This window comes from Dermacentor andersoni, chromosome 5 (genome assembly GCF_023375885.2).
Source record: "Dermacentor andersoni chromosome 5, qqDerAnde1_hic_scaffold, whole genome shotgun sequence".
NCBI lineage: Eukaryota > Metazoa > Arthropoda > Arachnida > Ixodida > Ixodidae > Dermacentor > Dermacentor andersoni.
Genome location: NC_092818.1, coordinates 174,878,578 through 174,892,242, shown reverse-complemented (window position 1 = coordinate 174,892,242; position 13,665 = coordinate 174,878,578). Strand labels below are relative to the sequence as shown.

At 47.3% G+C, this 13,665-nt stretch overlaps 1 protein-coding gene across 1 annotated transcript in view; it reads left to right on the top strand.

Annotated features, from left to right (window-relative positions):
- Positions 1-13,665, top strand: part of LOC126531632 (aminopeptidase N-like) — an 88,162-nt gene that overhangs the window by 47,154 nt on the left and 27,343 nt on the right. The gene's annotated exons all lie outside the window — the stretch shown is intronic.

Genomic DNA, 13,665 nt, shown 5'->3' with positions numbered 1-13,665 from the left:
AAAAAAAGACTCTCCATGCAAGCCATTCACATACTGGCACACAGCAAGAAACTACCAGAAATATACATCGTCTGCACCCTGGCGGTGAATGCGATGGCGGACGCCGCGGCCCGAGATCATACACGTGGGCACCCCTAGCTGCCGAACGGACCACGGAGAAAGGGTGGCGTTCCCAAGAAATACCGAAATATTCTACAGCACTGCAGCCTATATAAAAGAACCCATACCTCGCCACACCATAGATTCAACAAAAAAGAAGCGGTAGATTTCAGGAGGCAACAAACCGACTCCTACTACACGGCACTTATCGGCAGGATCTCTCCCACGGAACACCCATATACTTCCAAGTTTGGCCGCATCCCCAACACCTTACGCCACATAGTGTAAGAGCATGGAAAACACACCGCCAACGCGCACAACCGAGGAGCAGTGGGAGGCCCAGCTGCCGAGCTCGAACCCTCACAACCAGATAGCGCTGGTCGACAGGACTTGGAGGGTGGACAAGGCCCATGACCTCCTGGAATGAGGAGGCCGCACACCTCGGGCGAAGACTTCGCTTGATCATAACAATAAAGTTCATTGATCATAACCATCATCTTAGCACAGAATGTAACATGGAACCAGGAGCCCGGCCGTCATGATGTTATATCGCGTTTAGCTTGGTCGGCTCCTTCTTACAAAACGTGCTTCAAGAAAGTTTATGTAAAAATCCTCGAGGTCATTCAAAGCCCCCAGAAAGTTTAGGCAAGCGAGACCATACATGATCATGCTGTTTGAAAAGCCACACTGGCAGCGCACGCAGACACTATAGCACCAGATTTACCTCCAGTATGGCTGGCGCGGAGAAAGTGAGAACAATAGATATAATCACTTAACGGAGAGGACCCAAGAAAGGCATCTTCGCAGGCTCTTGTTAGCAACTTACGTTCAAGGTATAGCGTCCCCTGCGAATTTGATTAATATGGATGACGCCGAGGCCATATACAATTCACTGAGCCGCGCTCATTATCCCGTCGGTATATGCGGCAAAGCACTCGGCCGAACCCGTGGGAGCTGCAGGGCGCGAAGGGAGCGCGAATAATTCAAATTAATTGCCGCACTCTCTATACCTCAACAAAGCGCCGTATAGCCCCTCGCAACGATGGCGCGAAGAAAGCTTGCCGGTGCGACACTGGGACTTTCTCTCGTCGGAGTCTGCTGTTCTCACTGTAGAAGCGAGGAAGAGGGCGGGGTGTAAGCCGGACGGTGTGGAGGAGGCCGAAAAAGAGTCTCGGCGTAATAAATTGAGCCTCGGCATGTTTCATTAGGACGGCGTAGAAAGAACAGCGCAGACTCGGGGACTGAATGGAGGTAAACGCACACACGCAGACACACAAAGTTGGAAGAGAAAGGAGATTCAGCGAAACTCGATTCATGAAGATGGACGGTTTGTTTCTTTTTGCCTGTTTATTTTTATATAGATGGTGCTTACTTGAGGTCGACACTTGTTTATCCGCGGACTGCCCAAGATCCTTCCATCCCTCGAGCAATTTTTATTCTATTGTGTCAGGCGTTTTTCAACGTGTCGCAGGTCCCATTCCCTTGAAACCAAACTAGAGAAAAGCAGGCGTATATTTCTTTATCTGTACCGTTGTGTGGTATACTCTGCCGAAGCAGCGTGGAGCGGAGCGCATCGTGGTTAAACTTACTGCGTGCTGTCACGATCTGGATCGCGTTTTTCCTTCTTCTCTTTTTAACTCCCGAGTCTTCGAGGCATTCAAAGGTTGCGATGCTTTAGAAACGCGCTAGGAACTATATGGGGGTATAACGGAAAAGTCCTAGAGAACGACGCACAGTCCCATTGTTATTTTGACTTGTGTCTCAGATTAGGAAAGTTGCGCGAGTCTTCGAGGACAAAGGATAAAAAGGACAATGTGTGGACCGTGATCAATTGTGATGTTCGGTGAAAAGTGCGCGCACAAGTGTGGACGTAGCAGCTTGAGCATGAAAGGCGGGCTACGGCAATAATAGAAGTTGCGTGTAAAGTGTCTTTGCCGCCTGAACGCATACCTGCTGGGCGCTGTGGCTCTGCACGGTGGACTGCACGGTGGACTTCCGCGCTGTTAGCCGCATTCTGCGATCATGCGTTCAAAGCACAGTCAGTACCACAGATACGCGCTACAAATGAAATTCAAACGCTGAGGAAAAGATTGAAGGGTTACAAGTATAGTGAGCCAGTGTGAATTCATCTTTATACATATTTCTGCCGGAAAGAATAGCCAGATTGGGATTATTTTCGATTAGCGATCCATTTCAAATTTCATTTCAAACTATACAAATCGTAGCAATGTGAACGCAAAGATGGTCTCGCCGCGCGCAAGATCCTCCGCGTCGCACAGTCGTATACAATCGAGTCTCGCAATGTCACAGTGCATAAACGCCATACCGCCAGATCAGTCAAGCTCGCGCTCGCTGAAGCGGCGTTGGGGAATTTCCCGGGGAGAGGGACTGTGGCCGCTGCCTCTGCAGGAGCACATTTCTTGACCAATCAATGATTGCTAATTATAACTCCTTAGGAGGCACGAGCTTGAGCTCTGGCAGCGTCCGCTTCTAATTTCAAAGTCACGCCGCGCCTTTCCGATGTCTTGTGTTGTATCGGGGCCTCGGCGTGTGTATGAATGCTCCCCATCTCTTCCGTGCGCTCGTTGGAGACTTGGGCTTACCGGCAAGGCTTGCCGCATTGGTACAGAACACGTGCGCTGCGTGATTAGAAAGCGTATGACGTAGCGCGGAGTTGGTGCTGCCGTTGCGCATATGCAGGTACTACAGCAGGGACTGCAAGGCACGTATTATCTCTTGCGAGGTAACCATATAGCGATCCACTACGGTACCGCTACATTAAAAAAAAAAAGAAACACTATATAATAATATCAAGTTAACCTATAGGTTGGTAATTACGCTTTAGGAATGCGAAATGTATGTCAGTCTGTCAGCGGACTCTTCGTAAGCTATATAGAAAAGAAACAAATGCGTAACACTGGTGACTTTGTCGTTGATTCTCATGGCGTAGGTTCTAGACAGATTATTGTTTTGCCAATAAATATTGTTGAGACTTCGTTAGAAAGAGAGCAGAGGCTATAGATATGAGAACTCTTGAGAACTCACGATAACGCTGTAATAACGATAGCAGCAATATTTTTTCGAGCCAGACTGATACTCAGTGAAAGTGTGCATAAGCCGGGCTGTAGTAAGCACTATATAGTTGAGGATAACGCGCTCTGCACATTGTTGTCTGCGTCGGAGTTAACAGCAAACGTGATAACTAAAACCACGGTATGATTATAAGGTACGCCGTAGTGGGAGAATCTGGGTTAATTTTGGCTACCTGGTGTTCTTTAATGGGCACCCAATGCACGGCACACAGGTGTTTTTGCATTTCGCCTCCATCGAAATGATGCCGCCGCGGCCGGGATTCGATCCTGCAACATCGGGCTTAGCAGCGCAACACCAAAGCCGCTATGCCACCACGGCGGGTGAACGTAGTAACTACGGCGTACGCCAAGAATCGTGCCAGTCAGAACAAAATTTGACGTGCAGAGGTGGAATCGGTCTCGACAGCCATCTTGTTTATGCATCATTGTCTCTTCTGCAACTATTATAATTACATATTTACATTGGACTTCTACAACGCAATAAATTCATGAGAGGTGCTGGGTATACACACCAGAAACAACAACGGAGCTCCGCAGTGGTCGTCACCTCGGACTGGACAACATGACGGACGAAACAGGACCCGAAATGGCTCGGCCCACATCAACGCCTATAACCCCGACGGTTGTGTCGGCTCAGCCGCGGGATCCAGGAACGTTATGCGGCACCGACCACCGCAACGTTGAAGACTGTATCGCAACGTCTGAGCATGTAAGTGCCCACAACAGATGGGACCCGACGATTATGTTGGCTAACTTGGTCTTATATCTACAAGGCGCGGCGAAGGTGTGGTATGAAAACCACGAGGAATAGCATTAACGACTGGGGCAAACAGAAGCTGAGGGACTTGTTCGGTCTTTCCGCCGCACGGAAGGGCACCGCTGAGAAAGGACCAGCGACCCGCGCCCAGACGTCCAGAGTCATACGTCTCTTACATCCCGGCCGTGCTGGCTCTGTGCCGTAAGGCCGACAGGGATATGGCTGAGGCAGACAAGCTTGGACATGTACTGAAGTGGATCGCTGACGATGCTTTCAACCTGATCATGTGAAAAAATTGTGAAACAGTACAGGACATCATAAGAGTGTCGACACTTTGAGCAGGCGAAGAGGCGCCGCGTTGCAACGCCGTTCGCACGTCTGCCGAACACAGCTGCGACATCCTCTTGTGACGACAGGCTAGGAGTGTAGCGACCATCATAAACATTTGAACTGACACGGATAGTACGGCGAGACCTTGAAGCCATGGCTCGTGCAGCCATTTCTTCCCGCCCCAGTGAACCGAACAACTTGAGCATTATTTGTGCAGACAATAGTCCGCGAAGAGCTGGCTAATCTTGAAGTTCATTCTGTATGTGCCGTTGCCGCTTCACAGCTGTCTCATGCTCCAGGCGCATCGACTGGTCCGCGGTATCCTGCACGTTACCGAAATCCAGCCGAGTCGCGAACCGCAGAAAATCGGCCAATCTGTCGGTCACGTATACGCGTATCGGTCACGTTGCTCACCATTGTAACAACCGTACCGTCTCCTCTCCTCTGCGACCGCCATTCACCAGTTATTATCGCCCCGAACGGAGCGAGCGTTGTTACCCGCCTCCATTGGCACCGCAACAGCCAAACAATGATGCTCGTGCTCCCTGGAACAGGCCCTCGTCGTCATTACGGCGTCACCAGTTCCGTAAGCCATCAGCTTGTCGACCATTGTCACTGTCGCCGCATGCTCGTAGCCCACCGGCCCCGGTGCAGCCCCGATGCAGCCCTGATGATCGTCTACAATTCTACAATTCAAATCAATATTTTTTTAATATAACCATTTTATATATAGAAGCAGAAGACATAAAACTGCAAGACAAATTGGTTTTAAAATAGTTTATTTTACGCACTTCTTTAATTACACGGAATGCAATGAGTGGCAGTTCACCTAAACTGAATGATTTTTTCTCAATTATTTCTGTCTCCGTCTCTCTTTGTGGTGAATTTACTTGAGTGGGATTAGAAAAAAGCTGCTGAATTTAATATGTACGGAGTTTATTCTCATTGCGCAAACTGCTAATCATGCACGCCGAGTCACTGTGTTTAAGAAGTATTAATTGACTTTTTGTCTTATTAATTAGCTTTTTGTCTTATGCAGCTTCTCTACACATGCAAGGTAGCTTACGCCGCATACGGGCCAGCACCAACGCCGACGCAGTTCACTTTCTTTTTGATGTCAGTAATATCTCACTGTTATTATTTGACACGGCTGCCCGCTTTACGAGTGCCATCCTTAAAAGAACAACTCTTTTTCTTTATTGTGGGATTCACAGCAAGAGGTTTGGAAGGGCTCTCCAATGTTTCCTTTTTCAGTCATGTACAAAATTTCTACAAGGGTTGCACGCTGGTCTTGTTGGTAGAACGTCATCATACACTAACTTTGGCCACTCGACAGGAGATGGCAAAGCGACAAAGACCACACGTGCACTGCGCTGACTTTCAACAGCGTTCTTTTTCTTATTATTTTAAGCAAGAGAACTCTGCGTATATATCCTTCACCAAATCCATCACTGAATACTTGCTCAGAGCAACAACACATGAAACAACGAAGCCACACACTAACCCCCGACATTTACTCTGCCATTTACATTCATGTCATGCTCAAGAAGTTCAAACTGTGTAGTCGGTAATTTCTTTACCTTTTCTTCTTTTCTCATTTCTAATTAAAGGACCTATGCAATAGATAAGCTTCTACAGCGAGATGAAACTAATCAGTGTAACACCCTGAAATTCCGCACGTACACCTTTTGCATAACATGCACGTCCTCCTTGTATTACAGTGGCCCAGCTTTCTTCTGGCCTGAGGTAATGTGATCGGTGCCCTTTTTGCGCGCGGTGAAACTGCGCGAAATATTGAGCGTGCTGGTTTTAAGGGCTCAGCATTTCTTCGAGACTTCTAAAAAATATTTGCCGTGTGTTCGTTCACCGTCAGTAGCGTGCGGTTCCTCAATTCATCTGCCACTTTATTCCCGCATCTGCTGCGCAATTGCTATTTGCTGAGATCTCATTGCCATCGGGGCCAATCTAATATCGACTAAGCGTTGAGGAAAATGTACTGACGACATTCTTCTGGCTGACGGCGCTTTGCGAACAAGTTTGGCTGAAGGGGAGAGGCTTTTTGGCCGCTGTTCAAGTAGGGTTGTGCACTATTGCAGACGCTACTTCCGCATTCGCCATAGTTTCGTACAAGTATCGCTCGAGAGCTCGAACATCGCTGTAATCATGCAAGTACCCTTTAGGTCGTATCTTTCCTCAAACAACAGTCAGTCTTACTTGCGTTTCCTTTCATCAGAACACTGCGCTCGGTACATTCGTGACAAGTAATTTTGATAAGCAACACTGGTAAGTAACTGCTGACAAGTAATACTGACAACGCGCATGTCGTTCGTGACCTGGAAGAACCGGACGCGCACCGTTATAAAAAGAAAATCGACTTCTCTTATCGACTTCTCTTAGTTTGACCTTCTCGAGGAATGCAAAGCTGCTTCATGTCATTCGAAGTTCTACATGACATTAACAGTTTAAACACAAATATGCGTTCTGTGTCTTCGAGCCGTCTTGAATTAAAAGCAAGGTCGAAACAAGGCGCCAAGCTTCCTCGACTCGCCCTTGCCAGGAGCACTCCCTGAACGCGACAAGTCTTGTGACACGTGCTCGCATTCCCTGAGAGTTGAGCACTGCCACCTTATATCTGTGATGTGCTCACGGATCTCGATAATGCAACTTCGTGATGAAAGACTGTATGAATGCCAGATTTAAGAAGCCTGACGTTTGACAAGTACACCGATATCTGAAACCAGTAATCTGCTTGCCCCCGTCTGCTCTCGTGAAAAAAATAACTCAAGAACTAGACGTAGTGACTTGTTCAAACATGGACGTGTATAGCAAAGACTCATCACGGGGTATGCTGGCAGGTTTTGGCCAGCTTCATATATTGAAGTGGCCTAGAACATTGCTGTTCTTTTCGTGAGAGCAATCTGTCAACTCCAGTAGAGCGCGGCGCATTCGGGAGCTTATTTTTTCTTTGACGCGGCGGCAGGGTTGCGTTAAATTTGGACACTAGTCTGGTTTAAATAACGTCAAAAATAAGCAAAGTGACAGTATCCAGCAGCTGCAAAAGGCTTTTAAATTGCAATATAACCACCGTTTACAATGGAAAGTTTCAAAGGTCAAAATGCCTTTATAAATAGTGACCTTTTTTGGTTTTCAACGTCAGTTCAGAAGTTTGATACGCAAAAAAAAGCGACCTGGTGCATAGACAATTAAAAAAGAGAGAAATGATGCTAGAAACATCTAGTTTACCTTCAAACGCACAAATAAAACGTAAATAAGGAAAAAGGGAAGCAGACAATATTTCTAGCATGCGGTAAAACCAATTCATTAAGTTAGAATACCCGGCTCTAACTTCCATACCCTCTGGCTGGTCGCACCGCGCTGCCGTGAAGCTTTTCGAAGCTCTCGGCTTGCTTGAATAAGAGAGCAGCGCGGGCGCGGGCGCACCCTTGTGGCCCGCCGCACCGTCGGCCGCGCCCCTTGCTTGCGCATTGATGACGGCGGGAGCGCGTAGCAGCACCGCATCTCCCTTATCCGCGCACTCAAATGAATGAGCAAACGTGGCCAACACTCGTGAGCGCTCCGGCGTTGAAGCATTCAACACTCCCGAAAGGCGTGCGATGATGGTCGAGCCTCGTGAATGCTTGATGCTCGCGCGCAGTGCGGAAGCGAGCGCGAAAACGTGCGCTCCCGCTTTTATTTCGTTTTATTTCGCTGTTTTGTTCCGTTTTCTTCTAAAGAGTTGCATCGCTGCCCGACTTCGCCGTTACATAAAGTTGTGTTCTAAAGCGGATATCCCTTTGAATCAGGAAAATGAAATTTCTACCTTGATCTTGAAATGACTTAAAAGATGATCTGAACCATTCGCAACTTTATCGCGCGTGGAGTTAGTGGAACCTGTATATGCAGGAGGACTAATTTAAACTGTCTATACTTCATAAGGACATGGTCCGATGCGTAATGAATGAATGAATGAAAAACTTTATTTTCACAAAGGAGGCATCCCGGCAAAGGTGGAGCCCTCAGTCCAGGGCCCCTGTGGCCTTTGCCATCATGCTAGCTCTGTCGATCAGGTTGAGTTGTTCTTCAGGCTTCGCGCAGGACAACGCAGCCTCCCACTGCTCCGGTGTTTGTGTTTTGTGTACTTGCGCTACCTTTGGCTTTTGACAGGCCCATGTAACGTGGTAAAGCGTTGCGTGTTGCCCGCAAAGCGGGCATTTATTGTCGTATGTTGCCGGATAGATTTTGCTGAGTAGGCTCAGATTGGGGTGTGTATTAGTCTGCAGTTGTCTGCAGGCAACCTACTGCTCTCTACTAAGGTCTTTGTGGGAAGGGGAGTAGATCCTCCTTAGGGCTGTTTGGTTTTCTAAAATTGCTCCATAGCGTCTGGTGACTGTGTCCGGTTCCCCGTCGTAGTGCGCCCCCCGGTTGGCGTATGCTCGGGCGTTGGCGTCGGCACGCTGGTTCCCTGTCACAGTTTCATGGCCTGGTGTCCAGGTAATGAAGTAACCATAGCGCGAAAGGTGCTCGCTCCATTTAACTCGAGCGTTCCGCTGCTGGCCGCGCACTAATTGAAAAGCTGGCATTTCATTCCAGTCATTAGCGATGGAGCTGAAGCGTTGGTGTAGATTTGAATGAAATGGAGTCAGTTTTACAGCAGGGCCTTAGCTTAGTTTTTCGGTGGTAGTGGCCACTCTACCCTTGGAATGTGCCGAACAGTTTCGCGAGCGAAACGAGGATGGTAAGCTTCTCAGTACTATCATTTGTAGCGATATGCACATTCTTTGGGTTTGAGGGCACGCCGTATAGGTGGCATCTTTGCCGTCAAACGGATTGGAGTCGTTATGAGTGATCTCTCGTCACTATTATATTATAAATGATCCGTAATTTCGGCTTTTCGTGTGAATCCACTATTTAGGGCATATTAGGTGCTGTCAACGCCGGTACGTCGGGGTGGAATCGAATGCGGCGCTCGTTGGTAATGAGTCTCGTACCGTAATTTCATGACTCAAGAGAACCTATGCACCGCACCGTAATATCACTTCCTATAAAAACGGACTTAAATCTTCTGTAGATAATATATAGTGTTCTTATAGGCTGTTTTGCTTTCCTACAAAGTGGTTCTTTGAATAAAGAGAAAATCATACATCCACCCGATCGCAGCAATTGCTACAAAGGAAAACCATACAGGTTCCTCGAAAGAAAAGCCTCATAGTTGAAGAAAAATTCATCCTGGTACGGAACTCGAACCCGGGACCACCGCCTTTCCGGAGCAGCCGCTCTACCATCTGAGCTAACCAGGCGGCTAGCAGATGGCAGGGCGAAGTCGAATTTGTCGACAACACGAAGCAAAGGCAAGTGTTTGACGTAGTAGTTCTGCGGAAACCCGCAAGGTGGAGAGAAGTAATGAATAAAGAGAAAATCAGACATCCACTCGATCGTGGATGAGCCTATGAGGCTTTTCTATCGAGGAACCGGTTGGTCTTCCTTTGTAGCAATTGCTACGATCGGGTGGATGTCTGATTTATCTCTTCATTCATTACTTCTCTCCACCTTGCGGGTTTCCGCAGAACTACTACGCCAAAGTGGTTCTTTGATCCATAAAAAAACAATAGACTAGCAACGGCGCTGTGAAGAAATTTATTTTCTGTTTATTTTGCAGTCCGAAGATATCAAAGCGAATTGTGACTACATATACCAATACAACAATCGACAAGTGTAAGATTACAAAGCCGTTGACAGACTTCCGGCAGTCTACAATGCAGAAATGTCTATGGACATTCTAAAAACGGGATAAATATATCTTCGAAAGTGACGTGTAGCTTATTGAACCTGAAGAACATGCCGAAAGAAAAGAGAGAAAATGTTAACACGAGCCTGTTTATGAAATAGGAAATCTCGGAAGCCTCTTGGAGTGCGCGAACGATGACTCAAGACATGATATGCCCATAAGCTGTTGCACTTAAAGCACAAGAAGAGTGCACAAGTACAAATCCAAGTTCAAAATTAAATTAAATTATGGGTCTCTACGAGCCAAAACCACGATCTGATTATGAGGCACGCCGCAGTGTGGGACTCCCGAAATTTGGACCCCCTGGGGTTCTTTATAACGTGCACCTAAAGCACACCGGTGTTTTCGCATTTCGCCCCCATCAAAATGCGACCACCTTGGCTGGCATTCGGTCCCGCGACCTCGTGCTTAGCAGCCCAGAACCATAGGCACTAAGCAACAAATCCAAGTTCAACATCGTACTTTGCGGTTAATAAGCCCACTGGTGATAGGCTACTGCAGTGACATATTCGGATACGTTATAGCTTCAAATCTGCTATAGGTGTCCCTCAAAGCCGTGTTTCAGAGTATAATTCTAGGTTATTTAGTGAAACATCGTGTTGCGACTGCAAGTTCCGTGTTGAAACTCGAAACATAGGAAAAGAGGGGGCAGAGTGTTGTGCAGAGCGATGACAAAGGGAGTCATGAGAGCGAATGTGCGTGCATGGGAGCAGCTTCGCTGCTGCACAGTTGTTACAGGGCGCGTGAACTCCTCGCTAGAACACATTTTTGAGGGGAAAATATATATATAAAATAAAATAAAACACAGATTCAACGCGTTGTCCGAATATAAATCATGCAAAGCTTGTTTGAGTTAGCGAGGTAGCAGCAGTAGTGGATGACACGAGTACAGCATTGTCGCCTGTATAGCTGTTAGATGTCCGCACCACGAGGACGATGAATGAGGTTTCTCGAGGCGAGAATCTCGTTAAAGGCCTATATACACATATACAGTAGCGCGTACCTAGTAGCACATGCGCTGTTGCACATACCCAGTGGCTTAAGATGTTTTCTCGACTAGACAGAAGCGAGCAGTACGTTGTCTATTCGAACCAAGTGGCGCATGCGCCGTAGACCGAGCTCTCTATTCAGGCACATGTTCAGGGTCACAACCAGTGCCCCAAGTTGCCTACTCGGCAGCACAGCTACATCGAGCACCCGCAAAGTTGGGGGATGGAGAAAAGAAATCTTCGCTTTAATCAAGGTGCGCACACTGCTCAAAGCAAAGGGAAAATGAGATATTTTCTCTGTTTTCGGGCTCAGAATGGGTCCACTGTACTGTCTGTTGCAAGAACCGTCGCTCTTCGCTGGGGCAAATGCAACAAATCTTATTTGTAATCGCTTCAACGGTTGCGTAAAGAGAAATTCGGCATTTCGCTGGGTATAGTAAGTATAGAGTCCCTGAACAAGTACGTCATAATTGCTAACGTAATTGCTAAAGGGAATACACAAACTAGTTTCTTCACGACTTGTATATTGAGTATGAGCAGTGCGGTCAATTGTTAAACGGAGCACCAGACTAGCATTTTGGGCCTGGTTACAGCCCTACATTGACACTTCGGCATCAGGGATATTGTTTTCCTGATATTTTGCTACCTAACGCGTCACATCGAACACTTTCTCCCTAAGGAGTGTATCATGCGTTCTAGTTAAAACTAATTCGGTGTTTCCTTTAACAGTGCACCATTCATATTACACGTCGCGGTCACAGTCCTAGTCCTTCCCCACATACAGTGCAGGTCGAGCACTATCCATAGGAATTTTCGGCCACGTGTGTAGTGGCAGGATATCGGCCCAGCTCTGAAGAGAGACCGGCCAATTGTGACAGTTGTTTACACAGCGCGTTGCCGTCCGTGGGAGGAAGGGCTACAGAATACGTCGTCGGCTTACGTGTTTTATCGCCAGGGTCAATGGTCAACCAAGAAGAAAGACCAACGGTGACTGTCATCGCGCCAATCTTGCAAGCTTCCCCTGTTATAGTTTATTTGCCTTCACGTTAGTACAGTCGCTATATATATTTAACTATACTGCGCAGGCTTTTCTGTTGGTCAGGATCCTATATAACGGCGGAGAACCTTCGAGATCAGTGACAGTTCGCGCAAGCACGCACTCGCAGTACGACCACCGCCTGATACGCCGTGTGTTAGAGAAGGACACACATCCGCCAGAGTCAATCCTACATTTAAAAAAATATACACTGTGGCGATTTAGCAGTAAAATCGAGAAAATGCGTTAGCATTATGTCGCACCTCTTTGAGGTCCTGTATTCATGATTTAAACTGCATTCACCACAATACAAAGTGTTGTTCAGAAGCTCACTCGACACACGCCCTGGCTCCTTGAGGAGCGAAGTGCAAGTGTCGATGGTCAGCTGTGTGTATATGTGCGTGTGCGTATATATATATATATATATATATATATATATATATATATATGCTGGCTGTTTCACGTAACTCGAACCAACTTGATTTAAGGGAAGTGGTTAACCACATCTGAATGGAACCAACGACATATGGTTTGCCGTCATGTGGCCCTCCTTAGAGTATTTTTTTATATTCCGCTTAATTATTTGTTTAAGATCACTTATGCACAATTTATAATATTCACTGTAGGGCCAAGTGCGTTTCGTTACGTTGTAGAGGAGACTCAAAAACGACTGATCTTTTTTTTTTGTGGCAACGTAAATATTGCGTGGTTACATTTTTTCGGCGTTTAAAGAAAACCCGCGATATATGAAACAAAACCACGTGACTGCGCTCATGCGCTATCGCATTGCAGCGTTCTCAGCCGTGTTTCCAGAGAAAGAACCGTGCGCGTGGACCGTGGTGAAGTTTGCGGCCCTGACTCTAGGCATCGGTTTTACAGTGCGTAAGCATCTTTGACGGCGGCACACGGAAAGGAAGCGCTGTCGTCCCTGATAAGCGATAGGCTTATTTCTGCGGTGCAAGGAAAATCGAAACTTATTAGCACGCGCGAGGCATTAATGCAACCTAGTGAGAAATCTGGCACCACTGTCAATACGTGTTTCATAACGGGCTCAGAGCCACCACAGAAAAGCCAAGATGTGAAAGCTTCAGCTTCCGCTGTCAGGAATTCGTATGAACGATGGGAACAATGGGATCTCACGGATAACAAAGGCAGGACGTGTGCAAAACCTAAAGGTAAGGGCCTAGCAGACGACGCTTGCACTGAAGAGTACAGTGTCGGCCTGCAAGCACTATCGCCGATCTCGCCAGTTCTCGCCGTTTTAAGGCGCTGACATAGCTTGCGGTCGTCGCTCGCGCGATGTTGTTAAAATATGGCTGATTGTAAACGCGAGGGCCCCTAACTAAGCCAACTCAATGCCCTGTACACACGCTTGTGGACACTCACCGTGCGCACGTGCGTGTCCGGGTGTGCGTGGGCGTGGCACAAGGTACAAGTGCGTCGTCTCATTTATCATTTAGGTCACCATACAAATGTTTCTTACACCGTGCTTTCTTTTCTCATCAAGTATTATTTCTGTTCCAAGTAAATTGTTTGATAGATGCTGCGCCCGCAAAATATCCTGTACCGTGCTCTTA